Source organism: Balaenoptera borealis (assembly GCF_965194805.1).
Source record: "Balaenoptera borealis genome assembly, chromosome: 20".
Lineage (NCBI taxonomy): Eukaryota > Metazoa > Chordata > Mammalia > Artiodactyla > Balaenopteridae > Balaenoptera > Balaenoptera borealis.
The window spans coordinates 21,436,248-21,444,458 of NC_138879.1; the positions used below are offsets into that span (position 1 = coordinate 21,436,248).

Here is an 8,211-nt window from a genome sequence, read left to right on the forward strand (position 1 = left end):
CTGGTTCATTGGTCCTCCGCCTGTGTCTCTCTCTCTTTTCTATCTTTTCACATGGGTATCTATTTGCAGCATCACAGTTGGTCTTGGTTTTGCTTGCATTCCTGGTCAGCTGGAATAATTAGAGTTAAAAGGCGAACATTACTCCCGCTCTGAGGAAGACAGGATCTTCCTGTGCAGCGAAGGCTTTGGAGGCCCGAAGGGCTTGGGGAGGAGGAAGCAGAATGCAGGCGGGGTGATGGGTCAGTTAAGGCCCCTGGTCTTCGCCCCGCCCCCCTCCCCGCCCCACCCCAGACCCACTCTCCTTCTGGTGCAGGTCTCTGTCCAGTGTCCGCTGATGTCATTTCCATGCTTCTGGTTTCTAAGTCTCACTGCTTCAAGAGATAGACAGGCTGGTGGGGCTGTGGGAGGATGTGGGAGGGAAGGCATTTGACGTTTGGTTTCGGAACTCTGGCTCCTTTTGAAAGAATAGCCAGTGACTTCTGGGAGAGCCCTCGGCAGGCTGGCTGTTCCGGTCAGGGCCTGGGTGGAGGTGGGAGGAGGGGGAGTGGGAGGCTAAGGGTGGAAAACCCCTCCCTGGCTAGGTGGGCCTGAGGCCAGAGGGCCAGTCCACACCCTCAGGCTTCCACCCCACGGCTCCCAAGGCCTCGTACTTTTTGGAAGGAGGAGGCCTGCAGAAGGCCAGCACCAAGTCAGCAGGCAGGAGAGCCCGCAGACACCAGTGTATTAAGGGGTCAACTCTTCTCATCTCTGTGTGGAGGGAGCCAGGATGTGTGTTGGGGAACAGGGAGAATTTCCCACCATCTCCATCATTCTCTGCTATGAATCCACCTCCGGGTCCATATGTGATAATCTCGAAGGTCCATAGTAGGTGCTCAGTGCCTTCAGAACCCTTGAATGGTGGTTTGAAACCTCACCATTTCCCACCTCCAGTTGTCCCCCCATTTCAGACCATGTCAGCTGGTTTAGAAAGGAACCCAGGTTTATTGTGCTAGGTGTGTTTCGGGGTGCTTGCCTGCCCATCTCATTGCAGACTCTGTAGGAAGTGCTGGGTTTAAAAGCGGAGGGGGCATTCATTCGCGTGAACTCTTGCTGGAGGCAAACATCCTGTTCAAGTCATTAGCTTCCCAGAACTTCTCGAAGGCACCATCCACCTCCTCACCTCCCACGAATTCCTCAAGCCTCTTCCCACCAGCCCATGGAAACAGATGTGATAGTCTGTGGATTTAGTGGAGATGCAGATTTTGAAGTTGCTCTTACTAGAGGCGCCAATGACTTCCTCGTCTTCAGGCTACGGTTTGGTTCTCGTCTTCATGTCCTCACCACTCTGCTGCATAGAACCGTTTCTCTTCCTTTTGTCTCTCAGCTCTCCTGGTCCCCTGGATATCACTCTTTCCTGCTCTTCCTCCTCCCGGATCTCCTCGCTGGTCCCTGGTCTCCCTCATCTCTTTCCACTCTTCCTCTGCCAGCCTCTCATCTTCAGCTCTCTTTTCCCTAGACCCTCCCTCTGGCTCAGCTCACCTGAGATCTCCACACAGCGATATCTCCAGCCTAAACTTCCCCTTGAGGCCATCATATCTCATTTGGTTATTTCATCTGCACATCTACCATCCACTCAGAGTCAACAAGTCCTAAATGGAGCGCATCCTCTGTTCCCCGATTTGCCCCTCCTCCCATATTCCCCTGTTTCGTTTGCTGTACATAATCACCTAAAACAGAAACCTGGAAAGCAACAGAGACTCCTCCCTCTCCCTCATCCTTCATGTCTACTTAGTCACCAAGTTGTGTAGCTTCTCATCAGAAATCTCTTTAACTCCATCCCTGCTCTCCCTCCCCGCCACCGCTGTCTTGGTTCACGCTTTTATCATTTCTCCCTTGGATTATTGCACAACATCCCAACTGACTTTTCTACCTCCAGATACTTCCAACTTCAGTCCCTCCTCTCCTTGGCTGCCAGCATTCTCTTTCTAAAAACAGATCAAAAATGCCATTTTCTGCCTAAAAGCTTCCAATAGTTTCCCATTGCCAAGAGAATAAGATCCAAATTTTAATCTTAGCACACAGGGCCTTTTGTGGTCTATGCTGAGTTTATCTTACCATCTACCTCTCCCATCACTGACCCTCCTGCACGCTTTGCCTCGCCATCCATGCCTCTCCCCATCTCCAATCATGCTGCCTTTTTTCACACTCTGCCTTTGCACGTACAGATTTGCTAGGGATGGAATGCTTGTGTCCTCCCAAAATTCATGTTGAAATCCGAATCCCCAATCTGATGGTGTTTAGAGGTGGGGCCAGTGGGAGGTGATTAGGTCATGAGGACAGAGCCCTTATGATCAGATTAGTGCCCTTATAAAATGAGACCCCATAGAGCTCCCTCGCCCCTTCTGCCATGGGAGGACATGGTGAAAAGAGCCATTTATGAACCAGGAAGTGGGCCCTCAGCAGACACCAAATCTGCCAGCACCTTGATGTTGGACTTTCCAGCCTCCAGAACCATGAGAAATACATTTCTGTTTATAAAACCACCCACCTGCTCTATTTTTGTTATAGCAGGCTGAACAAACTAAGACAAGGTCCTTTTCTGAAAAGCTCTAGTCCATCTGGCACGATTCTACTTGGATAGAATTCAAGGCCCTGCTCTGCAAAACCTCCCCTCACTGTCAGCTAAATATCAATAGTTGTCCCCTCTAAATTCCCACATTCCTTTGTCTCTAAAGAGCACATGTCACTTCATCTTGCATTTATTTTTCTATGTCTGTCTGAGTCTATTGGATCTTGAGGCCAAGGCTCACGAAGGATTCAACCAATGCCCAGCAGCATCTGGCATATACAGGTATTCAGCTGATGTCTGTTATTGAAGGAAGGAAGGAAGGGATGAACAAATGAATGAATGACTTTGGTCTGTGTCTGGGCCTAGCTTTTTCTAATCTGTGGGTATCAACTGCTGTGGGGGGCAGGGGGTTGGGAATACATTTCTCACATGCTGTTTATCACCATCTCCCCAGGGCGGTGCCCAGTTGGTGGATCAGAGTGTTCGTGGATCAGATGTCCAAAAGGTCTTGGGTTTGGGCTGACTAGATTTCTTTGAAGTGAAAAGCAACAAATAAGCATTCTTCTCTCCATTTTACAGATGAGGCAACTGAGCTTAGAAAGCTTGCTAAAGCACTATTCACAATAGCCAAGACATGGAAACAACCTAAACATCCATTGACAGATGAATGGATAAGGAAGATGTGGTACATATATACAATGGAATACTACGCAGCCTTAAAAAAGAACGAAATAATGCCATTTGCAGCAACATGGATGCAACTAGAGATTATCATACTAAGTGAAGTAAGTTAGAAAGACAGAGACAAATACCATACGATATCACTTACATGTGGAATCTAAAATATGACACATATGAACCTATCTAAAAAACAGAAACAAAATCAGGGACATAGAGAACAGACTGGTGGTTGCCAAGGGGAAGGGGGGTTGGAGAGGGTAGGAGCGGGAGTTTGGGGTTAGTAGATGCAAACTGGTATATATAGAATGGATAAACAACAAGGTCCTACTGGAAAGCGCAGGGAACTATATTCAATATCCTGTGATAAACCATAATGGAAAAGAATATGAAAAAGAATATATATATGTATAACTGAGTCACTTTGCTGTACAGCAGTAATTAACACAACACTGTAATTCAACTATACTTCAATAAAAAATAGATTTTTTTCCATAGAAAGCAGAAAAAGAACTCATTCCAAAAGAGGACAGAAATAGGAAATTCATCCTGAAAATATACTTTGGTATAATTCTGGTGGGACAGATTTTCCCTCCGAACATGTTCTCTTACTGACGGCCCCACTGGAGTCTTACTGTCATGTAACAGTTTTTAAACACTTCTCTGATTCTCATGTTGTGAGCAGGCAGGAACCATCTTCAAATCCACAGTTTCCAAGGAGAGAGTAATGTTATTTCTCAGAAGAACAGCACTTTCTATCTTGGAAGAGTACATAAACATTTTATAGAGGCAGCACAGTTTAGATTCAATAGGCACATCATTCATCAAAGTGTAAAAAATGTTATAGGAAAAAATACTGCATTGTAGAATAAGATATTCAAATGTGGTGGGAACGTTTAAGGCAGCTCTGATGGCCTAAGTGGGCGAGTCAAGGAAGGTGGTCTGCGTATGGAGGTGATTTTGCATCCAGAGGAGTTCTCTTCGTGACCTCAGCGACTGAGCACTGGCGAGCAGGTCTTCTTCCTCAAGGTCAATGACGCTTGAGGTACCAGATGGTTTCATTTTTCAACTGTGGTCCAAAGAGAGGGTTGAGTTGGGCCAGAATTGCAATCAGCCAAAAGAGATAGCAGCAAACGGAAGAGGTCACCAACATGGTGATACTGAGTCCCCGGTTGGGCGCCTTTGGGATGAACCAGGGCACCAGGAAGCCGACGAAGCCCCAGAACACGCTTATCACGATGAGAGGCACCGTGAGGCCAGCATACGCCATGGTTGCTGCGGGAGGTGCCAGCCCCTGCCCTGCCGCCTCACTTTGGTCCCACCCCAAAAAATAGATTAACAAAAAAAGAAAGCTTGCTAAACTCTTCCCAGGTATACGATAGCATCAGATTTTCCAAGAGACAGGGAGCCAGGATCTGTGGAGTCCCTTGGTTCTGAGTTGCTGACCAGCATGGAGCTCTCAGCACATGTGGTATCAGGGTGATCTCAAGCCAAATTCACATAGGTATGTTGATCTCTGCAGGCCTGACCTCTTCTCCCTGGGGTTTGTACTCCAGAAAGGGACCCTCTGTGGCAGGCCCAGATCTAGGATGAGGGGAGTAGGCACTTGCTATAGGCCCAAAATATAATGAGGCACCAAAAAACCCAGTAATCAAGAGAAATGAAATTTAACACAATATTCAAAAAAATCAGTAAACTACAGCCCATGGGCTGGCTGCCTGCTTTTTATTTTATTTTATTTATCAAGTTTTTAAACATAAGTTGGTTTTTTTTTTCACTTATGATTTTGGTAAAGACTTTAAAAAAAATTATTTATCTATTATTTTTGGCTGCTCTGGGTCTTAGTTGTGGCATGTGGGATCTAGTTTCCCAACCAGGGATCGAACCCCAGCCCCCTGCACTGGGAGAACGGAGTCTTACCCACTGGACCACCAGGGAAGTCCCTGCCTGCTTTTTTTTTTTTTTTTTTTTTAAACATCTTTATTGGAGTATAATTGCTTTACAGTGGTGTGTTAGTTTCTGCTTTATAGCAAAGTGAATCAGCTATACATATACATATATCCCCATATTCCCTCCCTCCCATCCTCCCTATCCCACCCCTCTAGGGGGTCACAAAGCACAGAGCTGATCTCCCTATGTGATGTAGCTGCTTCCCACTAGCTATCTATTTTAGATTTGGTAGTGTATATATGTCCATGCCACTCTCTCACTTCGTCCCAGCTTACCCTTCCCCCTCCCTGTGTCCTCAAGTCCATTCTCTACATCTGCGTCTTTATTCCTGTCCTGCCCCTAGGTTCTTCAGAACCTTTTTTTTTTTTTTTTTGATTCCATATATATGTGTTAGCATACGTTATTTGTTTTTCTCTTTCTGACTTACTTCACTCTGTATGACAGACTCTAGGTCCATCCACCTCACTACAAATAACTCAATTTCGCGTCTTTTTATGGCTGAGTAATATTCCATTGTACATATGTGTCACATCTTCTTTATCCATTCATCTGTCGATGGACAGTTAGGTTGCTTCCATGTCCTGGCTATTGTGAATAGAGCTGCAGTGAGCATTGTGGTACATGACTCTTTTTGAATTACGGTTTTCTCAGGGTATATGCCCAGTAGTGGGATTGCTAGGTCGTATGGTAGTTCTATTTTTAGTTTTTTAAGGACCCTCCATACTGTTCTCCCTAGTGGCTGTATCAATTTACATTCCCACCAACAGTGCAAGAGGGTACCCTTTTCTCCACATCCTCTCCAGCATTTATCGTTTGTAGATTTTTTGATGATGCCTGCCTGCTTTTTAAAATAAAGTTTTATTGGAACCAGGGCTGGGCTAAGAAGGATGAGGCAGGGGACTGAGAACAAGGTTGGATCTTGTCTTTATTCGAAAAATTTGTATTTTGTTCATCATGAATTTTTGCATTAATTTTGATTAAAATACTGCATTCAAATATTATCTATCTTGATTTCTGAGGTTTGGGGCACCCCCCCTTACCTTCTGTGCCCCAGGAAGTGCCTCACTGATCTTCCAGAGTTTCCCCCAGTGTCCTGGAGACCCTGGGTCCCAAGACGGGCAGCTGTAGGTCACTGTCAGGCCCCCAGGGCTCACTTCCCCTGGGTCCCTGGCTGACCACAGCCCCAGCCAGCCTGTATGAAGGAGCTGTGGGCCTGGACACTTTCTGTCCTTTGGAGATTGTGGCATGAGATTTTTCTTTGGATTCCTTAGGAAGTTAGGTCTCCCCTGGCCCACCGGCATTTGATTATTGAACAGCTCCTATCTGCCAGCCACTGGGGGTAACAGAATTGGGATTCTAAATGCCTTTTAAACCCTGCCCTTCAGCCCCTTTGCCCTGCCTGATCCGCCCCTGTGCTCTCTTCTGACTGGTCCCTCTCCTCTAGCCTCACCACTTTGCACCCTAGCTTCCACAGCACCATCAGGGTCACCTGGACAAAGTGCACATCTGACCTCAGTGTTCCCCAGATAAACTCTCCAGTGCCCTGGGCATAAGTCCCAACACCCTAAACAAACCCTGTTCCTGAGCCAGCCCAGCCCTCGAATCCCATCTGTGTTCTGGGCTCACCAGACTCCTCGGGATGTTGCTGTGTGTGTCTTTCCTTCTCTCCTGCTCCTCTGTCTTTGCACATATGGTTCCTTCCCCTTGGATGCCTTGTCCCCTGAACCAGCCCGAGGGTCTTCTCCTGTTGTGCTCTGTGATTCTCCTCTGTTTACCTCAGTTATCCCATTCATTCCTCTGCCACGTGGTTATTTATTTATAGGGCTGTGCCCACACCCCTCCCCCACCCCACCCCCACCAAACTGTGAGCTCTTGGAGGGCAGGTCATGACCATTTTGTATCCCCTCCCCTCCCGCAGCGCCCCAGCCCCACACCCGCAGTACAGGGCCTGGCAGAAAATAGGCTCTGAGTGAATGAACGAATGTGTGAATGGAGAGGACATAGTCTTGTTTGCCCCTCTAGGATTTGCTACGCTTGCAGCAAGATTTTGAGCAGAGCCCTCAGCCCTGGCTTCATTCTAGAGCTCACAGCATCAGATTTGGAAGTCAGGGGGTTCCTGGTGCCCCAGCAGTAGAGAGGTCAAATGAGAAGACACTTCAGGAGAGCTGGGCCACTCCAGGGGAGGAAATGAAAACTAAATTGAATTAATTAGTGGTCATATTGAACCCTGCTTCTTGAATGTGCCAAAGTCTGATTAAACAAACAACAAAAAAGATAAAATCGCTTAGCTACTTTTTTTTTTTTTTGGTAAGAGAAAAGAGAAGAAAACAAAATGTTGATTTAAGATGCGGCCCAGGGCTGGGGGCCCAGGGGAAACCTGGTGAAGGCTCCTGTTGTTTGGGGGCGGAGGTCGCAGGAGCAACCGCTGCCTGGGGATCAAGCTCAAGGTTCTGGAGTGATGGAAAAACCTGGCCTGACGCTTTTCCTCAGCGGACCCTTCACTCGCTAACAGGAGCCAGCTGAGCGAACACAAACAGAGGCGCTGTGCCGGCACCGATCCCAGCTTCCTCTGAAATTTCCAGGCCTCTTTTTTCCTGTCGGATTCCAGACAGATGAAATTTTCCTGGCCCCAGCCCTGTTCCTGGCAGCATCTCCCCTCTGAATCACCATAAATCAGGGCTGGGGGCGAGTGATGGGATTTTCCTGATTGACAAGCCGCTACCCTGGTAAAATGGGGGCTCCTTTTCCTAGGCTGAAAATAGCTCTGGGGGTGCTGTCCTGAGTCCTCCCCATCCCAAATCCCTGTAGGTATCTGCTTTGGATTTTAAATATTCATATCTGTCTGTGATTATGATTTCATCGAGAAGGGCTGTGGATGTGCAGATGTGAACTGCTGGGGGCCGCGGTGGTCGTAAGCGACACCATTGTTCGCGGGGTCACTTGCGGGGGGGTGTGTGCTGTGCATTCCTCAGAACCTCCATCATCCACGGAGTCCCCAATTAATTTCAATACAAACACCGGATCTGGCCTCTCCC

At 47.5% G+C, this 8,211-nt stretch overlaps 1 pseudogene across 1 annotated transcript; it reads right to left on the bottom strand.

The window, feature by feature from the left end:
* Positions 1-710: 710 nt before the first annotated feature.
* LOC309618906 (V-type proton ATPase subunit e 1 pseudogene) lies at positions 711-6,999 on the bottom strand (annotated as a pseudogene). Its single transcript has one exon. The product of its transcript is annotated as a V-type proton ATPase subunit e 1 pseudogene (transcript).
* Between the last annotated feature and the right edge of the window lie 1,212 nt (positions 7,000-8,211).